The 16,206-nt window shown below is 39.6% G+C and overlaps 1 pseudogene; it reads right to left on the reverse strand.

The window, feature by feature from the left end:
* Positions 1–5,405: 5,405 nt before the first annotated feature.
* Positions 5,406–12,950, reverse strand: LOC113894775 (annotated as a pseudogene).
* Between the last annotated feature and the right edge of the window lie 3,256 nt (positions 12,951–16,206).

Consider the following 16,206-nt stretch of genomic DNA (forward strand, 5'->3'; position numbering starts at 1 on the left):
TTCAGATATACAATGTTATTTAAAAGAAGAAGAGAAAGAAACAGAGAAAAAGAAAAAAGAAAAAAGGGTCACAGAAATTATATATATATATAAAAAAAAAACTATAGGTACAAAATTGATAACAAATACCAAAAAGCTAAAATTAAAAATCTAGAGTAAAAAAAAAAAAATCTAGAGTAGAGTTTGGAATTTCAAAAATACAATGTTAAAGAAAAGAAGGAAAAAAAAAAGGTCAAAAATTATAAAAAAATAATATATATATATGAAGTTTACTTTAAAAAAATAGGGTCTTCTTTTTTTTTTTGCAAAGTAATTGGTTATAAAAGTGGAAATTAAAGGAATAATAGAGGACTTAAAATTTTTTTAATTAAAAAAAAAGAAAGAATGATCGTACAAATAGTAAAAATATATCTAGGACTTTCTCCAGTTTTGTTGTGAGTATTGTGGGTTCAGTTCATTTTTGGCTAGTTCCTTGGTCCGACTTATATTTCTCAAGATCTATAGGCCCCTTCCTATGTAGTTGGTACTAACCACAGGGTTTTAATCTATTGCCTGTAGCTTCCAAGGCGGTTCCCTCTGTTATAGCTTCTTCTGTTTGCTGGTCTCTTCAGTGTCTGGTTTCCACCCTGACACAAAGGTGACGGTGGAGGACACTTTTTTTTTTTTTTTTTTTTTTAGGCTCAAATTGTTCAGTCGCGCTGAGGGGAGGTAGGGAGGGATGCTGCAAACAAATAACACTGGCGTGTGCTCGAAGTGCCTCAGCCACACTGGGTCTACCCCCTGTTCACAGCGTGTGTAGCCTCTCTGCTCACACTGCTCAGGCTCTAGGTTGCTCCGCTGGGAACCATCCGCGGCCGGCCCTGGGCTGCCTGTACGTCCCAGGTCCAAGCCACTCAGGTTCAGGCACTCAGGTAGTCCTCAGAGGCGCAGACTCGGTTGGGCCTGCGTTTTGTGCCCTTCCCAGATCCGAGCAGCTCAGGTGATGAGGTTTTTGGCACGCGCGATTGCTGTGACTTATCGCCTCCCCGCCGCTTGGTCATCTAGGTGTGCACCGGCACACCTTCTCAGGCAGATGTTGACCGTCCAGACCCCCCAAGAAGTTTTAGTTAGCAAAGAAGCCTGCTTACAGTTTTATAGATAATGTCTCTCTGGGGCTGCAATTGCCCCCCTTCCGGCTCTGGCTGCCTATCACCGGAGGGGGATGGTCTGCTGCCGGCTATCTCTGTTTAGTCCTTTGTTCCATGCACGGGCCTGGCGGTGTCATAGGTTAGGGCTGGCTTTTCGCGCGGTAGATATCCCACAGTCTGGTTTGCTAGCCCAAATTATTTCGCTCAGATAGCGCTCGGGGTATTCAGGCCAGATTCTTGCGGGATGCAGCCCGCGCCGTGCCTCCCTGCCCAGCCCCCTCTTGCTAATGGCAGATGCAGGCGTCTACGCTGCTTCTCCACTGGGGAAGTTACCGTAGGGCTCTCAATGTGCGGGTTTTAATTGTTTGTTTACTTTTCCTCCGTTATGTTGCCCTCTGTGCTTCCAAGGCTCGGCACAGATTCGGCAGTGAGAAGGTTTCCTGGTGTTTGGAAACTTCTCTCTTTTTAAGACTCCCTTCCCAGGACGGAACTCTGTCCCTCCCTCTTTTGTCCCTTTTTTTGTCTTTTATATTTTTTCCTACCTCCTTTCGAAGACTTGGGTTGCTTTTCTGGGTGCCTGATGTCCTCTGCCGGCATTCAGAAGTTGTTTTGTGGAATTTACTCGGCGTTTAAATGTTCTTTTGATGAATTTGTGGGGAAGAAAGCGTTTTCCCTATCCTACTCCTCCGCCATCTTAGCTCCTCCTCCAGGAAGTCAAGTTTAGTTTCATGGCTGCAGTTACCATCTGCAGTGATTTGGAGCCCAAGAAAATAAAGTCTGTCACTGTTTCTATTGTTTCCCCATCTATTTGTCATGAAGTGATGAGACCGGATGCCATGATCTTAGATTTCTGAATATTGAGTTTTAAGCCAGCTTTTTCACTCTCGTCTTTCTTTCACTTTCCTCAAGAGGGCTCTTTAGTTCTTCACTCTCTGCCATAAAGAAGGTGTCATCTACATATCTGAAGTTATTGATATTTCTTCCAGAAATCTTGATTCTAGCTTTTGCTTCATCTGGCCTGGCATTTCACATGATGTACATACAGCCTTGACATACTCCTTTCCTGATTTGGAACCAGTCTGTTGTTCCATGTCTGGTTCTAACTGTTGCTTCTTGACCAGCATACAGATTTCTCAGGAGGCAGGTCAGGTGGTCTGGTATTCCCATCTCTTTCAGAATTTTCCACAGTTTATTGTGATCCACACAGTCAAAGGCTTTGGCATAGTTAATAAAGCAGAAATAGATGTTTTTCTGGAACTCTCTTGCTTTTTCTACGATCCAGCGGATGTTGGCAATTTGATCTCTGGTTCCTCTGCCTTTTCTAAATCCAGCTGGAACATCTGGAAGTTCTTGCCTTGAGAACCCCATGAACAGAAGGGTTTCTAATTGCAAACAAAAGAGGCCACATCTGGATGGATCTGAGAGAAGAGATATCTATTGGAAACATGTATTTGGTAGCTTACAGAAGAATCAGGCTTGGGGAGTAGTGATGAATCAAGGAATTTAGGGTGTCTGAAAATACCCAAATTCTTTTCTCAGAAAAGTCTGGTGGAATGCCACTGGTGCCATCATGGGGTAACTCTTGCCATCATCCATGGAATCTTAACTCTGCAATCATCCTTTGAGCAACCAGATGGGCCTGCAACTTACATAGCTCCCTCAGGATTCCAAGCCTTCAGTGGAAGTTCCTACTGGCATAGTTGAAGATACAGTCTCTGCTAATAGCTGCAAAAGACATTTCATGTTTTTTATGGTAGAGTAGTGAGACCTTGTCTCTTAAGAAAAGATCTACAAAGGGAAACTCCTTCCCCCAGGTAGGAAAGATAATCAGACTGTTAAAAGTAATAGTGTCAACTTTGACAAATATCCACAATTTGGGGGTCAACAGCCCTCTGCTGTGGGGAATAATATATATTCAAACTTCATACAATCTTCATGGGTTCAGCTTGACTCAGGGAGGAGAAAGGACATATGCATTAGAGCCTATCTAAGGAGGAAGAAGGCAATGGCACCCCACTCCAGTACTCTTGCCTGGAAAATCCCATGGATGGAGGAGCCTGGTAGGCTGCAGTCCATGGGGTCGCGAAGAGTAGGACACGACTGAGCGACATCACTTTCACTTTCCACTTTCATGCATTGGAGAAGGAAATGGCAACCCACTCCAGTGTTCTTACCTGGAGAATCCCAGGGAAGGGGGAGCCTGGTGGGCTTTATGTCATAGAGTCGGACATGACTAAAGCGACTTAGCAGCAGCAGCAAAGAGGAAGAGGCATCCTGTCCATAGCAGTGTAGATGGCTAAAGGACCTGGAGAAGTAGGTCGTAATTGCAGCTGTGGGAGAGGTGACTGGGAGAAGTGTAAGGGTGACAGCAGTAGGGGAAGAGTGGCCAAAGGATCTTTTTTTTAAATTAATTTTTATTGGAGTATAATCAATTTATAATGTGTTAGTTTCAGGTGTATAGCAGAGTAAATCAGTTGTACATATAGCCACTCATTTTTAGATTCCATTTCCATATACGTCATTAGAGAGTATTGAGTAGAGTTACCCATGCTATACAGTACATTCTTATTAATTTCCTAGTTTATATATGTGAAGTGAGTGAAGTAGCTCAGTCGTGTCCGCCTCTTTGCGACCCCATGGACTGTAGCCTACCAGGCTCTTCCCTCCATGGGATTCTCCAGGCAAGAATACTGGAGTGGATTGCCATTTCCTTCTCCAGAGGATCTTCCCAGCTCAGGTATCAAACCCGGGTCTCCTGCATTGCAGGCAGATGCTTTAACCTCTGAGCCACCAGGGATTCCCTATTTTATATATAGTGGTGTGTATATGTCAGTCCCAATCTCCCAATTTATCCTTCCTCCCCTTCCCCATGGCAACCATAAGTTTATATTCTATATCTGTGACTCTGTTGTTTTTAAAATAGGTTCAATTGTACTATTTTTTTTTTTTTTTTAGATTTCCCTTTTAAGCAATATCATGATATTTGTCCTTCTCTGTGTGACTTGTATCATTCAGTATAACAAGCTCTAGGTCCATCCATATGGCTTCAAGGGACATTATTTTATTCTTTTTAGTAGCTGAGTAAAATTCCAGTGTGTGTGTATGTATAACATCTTCTTTATCTGTTCCTCCATCAATGGACATTTAGATTTCTTCCATGTCTTGGCTATTGTAAAACAGTGCTTCAGTGAACACTGGGGTACCTATCTTTTCAAATTATGGTTTTCTCTAGATATATGCCCAGGAGTGGGATTGCTGGATCATTGGTAGTCATGAGCTCATGGAACAGGTTTAGCCCTGAGATGAGCTACAGAGCTTCTTAGTGGTATCCTCAGTCTTTAACAACAGTGCAGCTGGCTCAAAGAAAGGAGCATAAAGGAGGCAGGGATTTTAGACTGATGCTGGCTATGGGTTTTGTTGCCAATGTTGAGTTACCCAAACTCCATTGATTATCCTTCCCAGGGCCAGTTGCCAGGCATGTTATCAATATAGCTTTATTCATTTTTCTTAAAGCATAATGGCTCTATGATGTTTGTTAAAATTATACATTCCATTATAAAAAATCAAACAATATAGAAAAGTCCATGACAAAAATAAATTTTTCTCTCAATTTCACCATCTGGAAAAAATCATTAACATTTGGTGAATATTTTGTGAATATTGCATATTTGGCTATATAAGTAGAAATAATTTTAGGAAACTGGGATCACATACTAAACATTTGATTTAAAAATAAAATATTAAATTTGATACTTAAATTAAACTGAAGAAATAGTAATTAAAAGAATATTTTTTTTTCAATTTCTAAGTCATTTAATTTCCAACTCATTTAATTGATTTCCTGAATTGGTATATATGAATGGGTACTATACAAATCAATGTAACAGGAGCCACCCCTGTCACCTGGGGCGATCCTCTGCCCAGCTAACTCAGGTGCCCTCCCTCCAGATTTGGTCCAGCATGTGAAATGAGTGACAGCTTACAGCCCCCTCCCCACTCTTGAACAATTTCCAGAAGAGTTCAGTTAGGGTAGAGAGAGCCTCTGGAGTCCAGAGGCTGACTAGGTTAGGGAAAGTGATTATTGTTTTTGGGCCTCCCCCAAAGAAAAGGTGTCCAGCATATTCATGGTTCCTTCTTTTGCCTCAAAAAGCAACATTTATTCAAAGAAAAAAAATGGTGAGATGTCCGGGCCTTGGCTCCCTTCCTCCCCCTTCTTGCTGCTCCTTGGTCCCCCAAAGGTCGATTCCTGGCTGGGGCTAGATAGTAGAACAGCTGCTGTCAGATGTGGTCAGCTACACTGAGGGCCAGCTCTTCATTAGAGGTGTTGCAGAAGTTGTCTCCAAGGCCTGTCACCATGTTAATAGCCACACTATCACAACCAAAACGTTCACCATGACTGATCATATGGACGCAATTTTTACTGTTGGTGGGAAGGTCATAGTTTATGACTAAGGAAGCCTGCTGCACATTGATACCTGTAGCCAGTAGGTCAATGGTAATCAATACTCTGCTAGAGCCAGAGGGGAACTCCCTCATGATTACATCTCATTTTTTGGTTCATATCTCTACTCATGGCAGAGACAGTGAAGTCTCAGGTTTGCATCTTCTTAGTGAACCAGTGGGCCTTCCTTCAGGTGTTGAAGATGACAGCCTGTGTAATGGTCAAGGTTTTGTTTAAGTCACACAGTGAGTCTGATTTCCACTTCTGTCGTTCCACATTGATGTGGAATTGGTGGATACCCTCCAGTGTCAACTCTTCTTTCTTGACAAGAATTTGAATTGAATCCCTCATGAACTTGATCACTTCAAGCACACTGGAAGGCATTGTAGCTGACAGCAGAACCACCTGGCTTTTGCTATTAAGCTTTTGGAATATGTCATAGATCTTCTGGTCCTTAATCATTTCATCAACTTCATCTCTTATAAATATCTTGATGTGTTTGAGAGAAACGTGTCTCTGGTTAAGCATATCAAACCTATGGCCTAGGGTACCCACAGTGAAATGAGAGCTTCTACTTGTAACTTCTGCCCCTCAGCACACACAGTAGTACTCGCAGTGGGTGTACGCCCAATGGAGGCATGGCAGGGGGCGCCCATATAATCTCCTAATGCTGTGACTTCCTTCTGTATCTGCTGAGCCAACTCTGAATGGCTGCTAGGACCAAGGCCTGGTGGTCTTTAGATCCAATTCATTCTGTTGCAGAATTGATATGGCAAAGGTTGCCATTTTACCAATCCCAGATTGGGCTTGAGCAGTCACATCATAGTCCTTGATAAAATGAAGAATGGTTCAGAGCTGGATGGCAGAAGGTGTCTCAAAACCATAGGTGTAGATGTCATGGAGGAGGCACTCAGAGAGGTTCATGTCATCAAAGTTGTCACCAATCTCTTGTTACTCTTGATGATGCCTTATGGCTTCATCCCAAATGGGGCTATTTTCTCTGATTGGGAATCTTGATGTGCAGACCTGATCCTTACTGAATTAATTAGCAAACTTCAGATCTATCTTTTTTCACTCATAAAAATTTGGGGAGTGAATTTTTTGACATCATGTTACTGTTCAGTTGCCAAGTTGTGTCTGACTCTTCAAGACCCCCTGATCTGCAGCATGCCAGGCTTCCCTGTCTCTCACCATATTCCAGAGTTTGCCCAAGCTAATGTCCATTGAATTAGTGATGCCATCTAACCATCTCATCCTCTGTTGCCCTATTCTCCTTCTGCCTTCAATCTTTCCCAGCATCAGAGTATTTTCCAGTGAGTCGGCTATTCACATCAGGTGGCTGAAGTATTGAAGCTCCAGTTTCAGTGTCAGTCCTTCCAATGAGTATTCAGGGTTGATTTATTTCAAGATTGATTTTCTTGCTGTCCAAGGGACTCTTAAGTCTTCTCCAGCACCACAGATTGAAAGCATCAGTTCTTCAGTACTCTACCTTCTTTATGGTCCAGCTCTCTCTGTACATGACTACTGAAAGACCACAGCCTTGCCTATATGGACCTTTGTTGGCAAAGTGATGTCTTTGCTTTCTAACACACCATCTAGGTTGTCATAGATTTCCTGTCAAGCAGCAATCATCTTATAATTCATATGACATCATATAATACTGTAAAATGATAAATTTTTATAAATCTATTTTTAATTGACAATAGGTATAATAAAGCTTAATGCAATTTTATAAATGAATAAAACCATACAACTACAACCTAAATCAAAATTTAAAACATTCTCAGCCTCCCAATCAGTATTCTGCTCCCAAAGGTTACCATATTTTGATTTGTGTCACCAAGGATTAATTTTGCTTGTCTTTGAACTGCATGTAAATGAAATATTCTTTTGTGTCTGGTTTCTTCTGCACATTATTAATGTCTCTGAGATTCATGCATGCTGTTGAATGTAGCAGTAATTCAGTCTTTTTCATAATTGTATATAAGTTTCAGTATACAACATTATAATTAGTTTACTCATTCTACTACTGGTGGGCATGGAGGTTGTTTCTAGATTTGTCTGTTATGCATAAAGCTGCTATGAATATTTTATGTTGTTTGACATACACCTAAGAGTGGAAGTGCTGGATCATGTTCAGATTTAGCAGATACTGACAGTTTTATGAGATGGCTGTACCACTTTACATTCCCATTAGTTCCATTTGCTCTATGTCTTTGCAAATATTTGGTAATAAAAAAAAAAAATCATCCTAGTGGGATGTAGTTTTATCACATTGCATTTTCAGTTTGCATTTCTTATGACCAAAGATGAGCATCTTTTCATGTGCTTATTGGAAATATGAATGTCCTTTTCTTCTGAAGTGCCTTTTCAAGTCTTTACTTATTGTTAAAAATATGAATTGTTCCCCCCCCCCCTTTTTTTTTGCTTTTTAGATGGTTCGTGTACTCTGAATATGTCTTTTGACAGATAGTTAAATTCAGATGTCTTTTTCACATAACTTTTTAAAATGTCATCTTCATAGAATTTTATAAGAACCTGGGATTTAAACATCTCATTTTACAGTTAAGAAAATAAACCCAACAAGTCTAGTTGATTTGTTCAAGGTGCCATAGAAGGCTAAAGATAAGAGTTACATTTCTCTCATTTTTAAAAATTCTAATACTCTGCCTAGCCTAAAAATTAAAAGTGAATAATTTAATCAACAGTCAAAGTTTTCACAGCATAGTCTATTCCACAGGTATTTGGATTTGTTTTCATTTATTAGTCCAAATCTTTCTTATCAAATTTACTGTTAATACTCTTAAAGTGAAAGCAGAGAGATCTTTATATTCTCCCACAGCACTATGTGTCATTGCTTTCTTCTTAATGCCAGCTTGAGACTGAATGATTTAACTTCTATGCCCAAAGATAAGGTGAGGTCATTTACAGATTAGGTTAAAATGGAGGCATGATATTCAAGGATTTAGTAATTATTCCTTGGTTGGATTTCAAGGTTGGATATTGCTTAAAATAAGCCTTTCAAAGGTCACTTTCAAAAGCAATACAGTAAAACTTTCCAGCAAAAAATTTTCAACTAAAGTAAAAACTAAAAACAAAACCAAATGAAAGTCACTATTTAAAAGTATATGGGCTTGCATTTCTCTAATTAAAATGTCTGTTTTGTTTTTTTTTTTTTAATTGAGCTGCATTTGCTGCTTGTATATTTTGGAGATAAATCCTTTGTCAGTTGCTTCACTTTCAGATATTTTCTCCTACTCTGAAGGCTGTCTTTGCATCTTGTTTATGGTTTCTTTTGCTGTGCAAAAGTTTTTAAGTTTAATTAGGTCCTGTTTGTTTTTATTACCATTACTCCAGGAGGTGGGTCAAAAAAGATATTGCTGCAATTTATGTCAAAGAGTGTACTACCTATGTTTTCACTAAGAGCTTTATAGTTTCTGGCCTTACATTTAAGTTTTTAATCCATTTTGAACTTATTTTTGTGTATGGTGTTAGGAAGTCTTCTATTTCATTCTTTTACATATAGATGTCCAGTTTTCCCAGCACCATTTATTCAAGAGGCTCTATTTTCTCCATTGTATATTCTTGCCTCCTTTGTCAAAGGTAAGGTGTCCATAGGTGTGTGGGTTTATTTCTAGTCTATCTATCCTGTTCCATTGATTTATATTTCTGTTTTTGTGCCAGTACCACACCATCTTGATTATTGTAGCTTTGTAGTATAGTCTGAAGTCAGGAAGGCTGATTCCATTTTTCTTTCTTAAGATTGCTTTGGCTATTTGGGGTCTTTTGTGTTTTCATTAAAATTATAAAATTTTTATTTGATTTCTATGAAAAATTCCATTGGTAAGTTGATAGGAATTGCATTAAATCTGTAGATTGCTTTAGGTAGTATAATTATTTTCACAATATTGATTCTTCCAATCCAAAGACATGGTATATCTCTTCATCTCTTTGTGTTGTCTTTGATTTCTTTCACTGTTTCCTGCATACAGATCTTTTTTCTCCTTAGGTATATTTATTTCTAAGTATTTTATTCTTTTTGATATGTTGAATGGGATTATTCCTTAATTTCTCTTTTTGATTTGTTGCTGTTAGTGTATAGGAATGCAAGAGATTTCTGTGTATTAATTTTGTATCCTGTGACTTTATTGAATTCATTGGTTAGCTCTAGTAGTTTTCTGATGCCATCTTTAGAATTTTCTGTATATAGTATCATGTCATCTGCAAACAGTAATAGTTATACTTCTTCTTTTCCAATCTGGATTCCTTTTATTTCTTTTTCTTCTCTGATTGCCATGAACTTCCAGAACTATGGACTTCCAGAACTATGCCAAATAATAATGGTGAGAGTGAGCAGCCTTGTCTTGTTTGTGATCTTAGAGGAAATACTTTCAGGTTTTTACCATTAAGAATAATTTTCAATGTGAGTTTGTCATATATGGCCTTTATTATGTTGAGGTAAGTTCCTTCTATGCTCAATTTTTTGAGAGCTAAATGGGTGTTGAATTTTGTCAAAAGATTTGCTGCATTCTATTGAAATTATCATATTTTTTATCTTTCAATTTGTTAGTATGGTTTTATCACATTGATTTATTTGCATGTATTGAAGATTCCTTGCATCATTGGTGTAATCTCCACTTAATCATGGCATATCTACAAACAATAAATGCTGGAGAAGATGTCGAGAAACAGGATCCTTCTTGTACTGTTGATGGGAATGTAGACTGATACAACTGCTGTAGAAAACAGTATGAAGGTTCCTTAAGAAACTTTGAATAAAACTACCATATGACCCAGCATTCCCACTACAGGTCATATACCCTGAGAAAATCATAATTCAAAAAGACACATGTACCCCAGTGTTCATTGCAGCACTATTTACAATAACCAGGACATGGAAGCAACCTAAATGTCCATTGGCAGATAAATGGATAAATAATACGTTGGGCTTATAATAGGGAAATGTTACTCAGCCATGAAAAAGAATGATATTGGGTCATTTGTAGTGTTGTGGATGAACCTAGAGTCTGTCATACAGAGAGAATTATGTCAGAAAGAAAACAGCAAATATTGTATATTATAAAATACATATGGAATCTAGAAAAATGGTACAAATAAACCTATTTGCAGGACAGAAATATAGACTTGTGGACACAGCAGAGGGAAGGAGAGGGTGGGAAAAATTGAAATAATAGCACTGACATCTGTATACTACTATTTGTAAAACGGATAAATAGTGGGAAGCTGCGGTATAGCACAGGGAGCTCAGTTCAGTGCTCTGTTATGATGTAGAGGAGTGGGATGGTGGGGCTGGGAGGGAGGCTCGAGTGGGAGGGGACAGATGTTTAAGCCGGTTTTAGAAAAGGCAGAGGAACCAGAGATCAAATTGCCAACATCTGCTGGATCATTGAAAAAGCAAGAAAGTTCGAGAAAAACATCTATTTCTGCTTTATTGACTATGCCAAAGCCTTTGACTGTGTAGATCTCAATAAACTATGGAAAATTCTGAAAGAGATGGGAATACCAGACCACCTGACCTGCCTCTTGAAAAACCTGTATACAGGTCAGGAAGCAACAGTTAGAACTGGACATGGAACAACAGACTGGTTCCAAATAGGAAAAGGAGTACGTCAAGGCTGTATATTGTCACCCTGCTTATTTAACTTATATGCAGAGTACATCATGAGAAACACTGGGCTGGATGAAGCACAAGGTGGAATCAAGATTGCTGGGAGAAATATCAATAACGTCAGATATGCAGATGACACCACCCTTATGGCAGAAAGTGAAGAGGAACTAAAGAGCCTCTTGATGAAAGTGAAAGAGGAGAGTGAAAAAGTTGGCTTAAAGCTCAACATTCAGAAAATGAAGATCATGGCATCTGGTCCCATCACTTCATGGCAAATAGATGGGGAAACAGTGGAAACAGTGGCTGACTTTATTTTTCTGGGCCCCAAAATCACTGCAGATGGTGACTGCAGCCATGAAATTAAAAGATGCTTGCTCCTTGAAAGAAAAGTTATGACCAACTTAGATAGCATATTAAGAAGTAGAGACATTACTTTGCCAACAAAGGTCCGTCTAGTCAAGGCTATGGTTTTTCCAGTAGTCATATATGGATGTGAGAGTTGGACTGTGAAGAAAGCTGAGCACCAAAGAATTGATGCTTTTGAACTGTGGTGTTGGAGAGACTCTTGCAGAGTCCCTTGGACTGCAAGGAGATCCAACCAGTCCATCCTAAAGGAGATCAGTCCTGGGTGTTTATTGGAGGGACTGATGTTGAAGATGAAACTCCAATACTTTGACCACCTGATGCAAAGAGCTGACTCATTTGAAAAGACCCTGATGCTGGGAAAGATTGAGGGCGGGAGGAGAAGGGTACGGCAGAGGACGAGATGGCTGGATGGCATCACCGACTCAATGGACATGAGTTTGAGTGAACTCTGGGAGTTGGTGATGGGCAGGGAGGCCTGGCATGCTGTGGTTCATGGAGTCGCAAAGAGTCGGACATGACTGAGTGACTGAACTGAACTGAACTGATGGCTGATTCATGTTGTTGTACAGGAGAAACTAACACAACATTGTAAAGCATTATACTCCAATTTAAACAAATTTTTTAAAGTTTATGGGTTGACTAATTTTGTCTTGTGTAAAATTTCTGGAGATAGCTTCCTACAGATATTCAAATAAAATGTGAAATATGTAGTAATTTAGAAGGAAATGAAGATTACATACTGTGGAAACTGTTCAGTGGTTCTAGTGATTAGGAAGGCAATGCTATCAAGGTTGCATGTTAAGAGCTTGAATAAATAGTTTTGTGCAGTGTAAGGATGGGGAAAAATTCAGTGTTTTAAAATTGCCATGTTTGTTGTTATTTTACATGATTTTTACATCATACACCTGATTCACTGGAAAAGACCCTGATGCTGGGAAAGATTGAAGGCAGAAGAAGGGGGAGGACAGAGGATGAGATGGTTAGATGACATCACTGACTCAATGGACATGAATTTGAGCAAGCTCCAGGAGTTGGTGATGGACAGGGAGGCCTGGCGTGCTGCGGTCCACGGGGTCACAAAGAGTTGGACATGACTAAGCAACTGAACTGAATTGACACAAGTAATTTAAAATACATATATAACTAAATGAACAAATTCTACTTTTATGGAGTGATTTTACTGTTTCATCTACAGTCCTAAAATGTTATATTATCAAGGGAGCCAAAATTTTTTATTTGTAGGGTCTTCTTACTGGGAAGTGGAGATCATTTTACATTGGGTGTAATTTACTGCTTGGGTGTATTTGCTTCTTTTGTCCTTTTTGTGCTTTCCAGAGCCCAGAGAAACATGTTCTAATACTGACACAGTTTTGAATTGCCACTCCATGTTTTGGCAATAAGACAGTGTGTTGTTTTAAATTGGAAAATGTAATAAAACTGACCAAAATATGATCTTGCTTTTATTATTACCACATGCTGACAATTCTAAACGGTATCAGTGGTAAATGCTCTTCTTTACCCGAGGCTGTTCTTTTTCACTGATCCCATCCACCTCCTCCCCAGCCACCATCATGTCATTGGTTCCTTTTAAGTTTTTAAAGGATCATAAGAAATTTCTGGTAACAAAGAGGAGAAAATGACAATAACCTTAGTTTCTCATAGGATCAAATTTTGCCAGACTGGAACCTTTGAGTAGACAAGTATTCAGTTGCAGAAAAAACATTGGCCTTGGAGTTAGGAGGTTAGGAAACCTGTTTCTGTCACTAATTAGGTCATGTATAAACCAATTCACCATTTCTGCCTTACTAATTTTTATTTTTCTAGGAAAAGAAGCGATAAGGAGGGCTGAACCTGATACTTCTAAACTGACTTCCAGCTGTTAGCTTCTGAACGCTGATAGAGGATGCACGGCAGACAAAACACAGCTTGTAGTCCCACTGTCCCTGACTAATGTGATCTTAAGCAACTCAACTGGCCTTAATTTTGTAAGTTAAAGTCCAAGCTGCTCTGTCTACCTTAGAAGGCACTTTTTCTGTTTCATCTTTCACACCGCAATTTTTTTTTTTTGTACTTGTCCGGTAAATCTGATTTTAAAAAGTTTCTGCAACTGTGCCTTTATATTAGTTCTAGCCACTTGTATTCCTTCAGATAAGAAGAGAAAATCAGGTGATTTTTATATAGCGAATTTTAGAATATATTCTGATACAAAGTAGGTATGTTGAAGTAGGTACCTTTGGATGAATGGTTTTATAATTTTTTAAAGCTCTTTCCACATTTTATCATTTTATATTTCCTTAAAATTCTGTCTCCTCTCATCACCTCAACAGCCCACAATCCATGACAACTATTAGATCATTATCAGGAAAGTATGTGGATAAGTCCACCAATCTTTGTATACATTTTGTGGCTATTTTAATTTAGATCATTTGACATGTGTTGTCTATGGAACCCTCTCAGTTCAGTTCAGTTCAGTCACTCAGTCATGTCCAACTCTTTGCGACCCCATGAATTGCAGCACGCCAGGCCTCCCTGTCCTTCACCAACTTCCGGAGTTCACTCAGACTCATGTCCATCGAGTCAGTGATGCCATCCAGCCATCTCATCCTCTGTCGTCCCCTTCTCCTCCTGCCCCCAGTCCCTCCCAGCATCAGAGTCTTTTCCAATGAGTCAACTCTTCGCATGAGGTGGCCAAAGTACTGGAGTTCCAGCTTTAGCATCATTCCTTGCAAAGAACACCCAGGGCTGATCTCCTTTAGGATGGACAGGTTGGATCTCCTTGCAGTCCAAGGGACTCTCAAGAGTCTTCTCCAACACCACAGTTCAAAAGCATCAATTCTTAGGTGCTCAGCTTTCTTCACAGTCCAACTCTCACATCCATACATGACCACTGGAAAAACCATAGACTTGACTAGATGGACTTTTGTTGGCAAAGTAATGTCTCTGCTTTTGAATATGCTATCTAGGTTGGTCATAACTTTCCTTCCAAGGAGTAAGCGTCTTTTAGTTTCATGGCTGCAGTCACCATCTGCAGTGATTTTGGAGCCCCCCAAAATAAAGTCTGACACTGTTTCCACTGTTTCCCCCTCTCATGAGCCTTTAAAATTTTCAGTTAGGGACAGAAGTTTTGGATAGCTTAGCACAAAGGATATGTCTTGGGTCTTTATTTATATTATCTGATGAGCAAATACCAAAGTTACATAAATCCCACAAGGATGAAGGTGAAGGCAAAATATTTTAAGCCAAAAAGGAGACCATACCATATGATGAATGAGAGCATAACTTCTGACTAGAGAGCTATGTCTCAGGTCCAGTTCCTTCTGGACCTTAGTTTCCTCAACTATAAAGTGAGGGGAATAATAATTCATACTCAAAAGGATTTTCCTGAGCATTAATTAAGAAGAAAAGCACTTAGAGCCATGTTGGGCATTTAGTATGTACTCAACATGTACTAGCCATTTTTGATATTATAGGTCACCCCTGGATAGCCTTGTGTAATAGATGTAAACGTGAGTGATGTTAGAGGGATGTAAAGATTTTCCATTAGAGAACAAAAGAGCAAGACACATTGGGTATTGCAGATTTGAATCACAAATTCTTGCCTCTTAGAAAGTCCCTGTCGTACATTGTACTAAATTCTCCTGTCTATGTTTCTGTATTCTAATCATTTCTTTACCTAATTAGTATTCTACCTTCAAGACTCACATCAGAGATTAAATCCTTTGAAATACTTCCAGTTCCTATCTTCCTCAAGACTATTTTTCTGATTTTAACACACTAGACTGTGAGTTTTTTCATGTTAGGTTGTTTTTTCATGTTAGGTTAGTTTTTTCATGCTAGGTTGCTTCAGTCGTGTCTGACTCTGTGCAACCCTAGGGACTGTAGCTCACCATGGGCTCCTCTGTCCATGGGATTCTCCAGGCAAGAATACTGGAGTGGGTTGCCATTCCCTTCTCCAGGGGACCTTCTTGACCTAGGGATTGAACCCGCATCTCTTAAGTCTCCTGCGCTGGCAGAAGGGTTCTTCACCACTAGCGCCAACTGGGAAGCCCTTTCATGTGCTCTGATGGCCTCAAAGTCACACCTTCTTCATTGCCATCTTCATCTTTGTTGTTGTTCAGTCGATAAGTCATGTCCTACTCTGCCACCCTATAAACTGCAGCATGCTAGGCTTCTCTGTCCTTCACTATCTCTTGGAGTTTGCTCAAACTCATGTCCACTGAGTCAGTGATGCCATCCAACGATCTCATCCTCTGTTGCCCCCTTTTCCTCCTGCCCTCAATCTTTCCCAGCATCAGGGTCTTTTCCAGTGAGTCAACTCTTTGCTTCAAAGTATTGGAGCTTCAGCTTCAGCTTCAGTCCTTCCAGTGAATATTCAGGGTTGATTTCTTATGGGACTGACGGATAAGATCTCCTTGCTGTCCAAGAGACTCTCGAGAGTCTTCTCCAGCAACACAATTTGAAAACATCAATTCTTTGGTGTTCAACCTTCTTTATGGTCCAGTTCTAACATCAGTACATGACTACTGGAGAAACCATAGCCTTGACTATACGGACCTTTGTTGGCAAGTTGATATCTCTTCTTTTTAGTATGCTGTCTAGGTTTGTTATAGCTTTTCTTCCAAGGAGCAAGCGTCTTTTAATTT

This window comes from Bos indicus x Bos taurus, chromosome 6 (assembly GCF_003369695.1).
Source record: "Bos indicus x Bos taurus breed Angus x Brahman F1 hybrid chromosome 6, Bos_hybrid_MaternalHap_v2.0, whole genome shotgun sequence".
Lineage (NCBI taxonomy): Eukaryota > Metazoa > Chordata > Mammalia > Artiodactyla > Bovidae > Bos > Bos indicus x Bos taurus.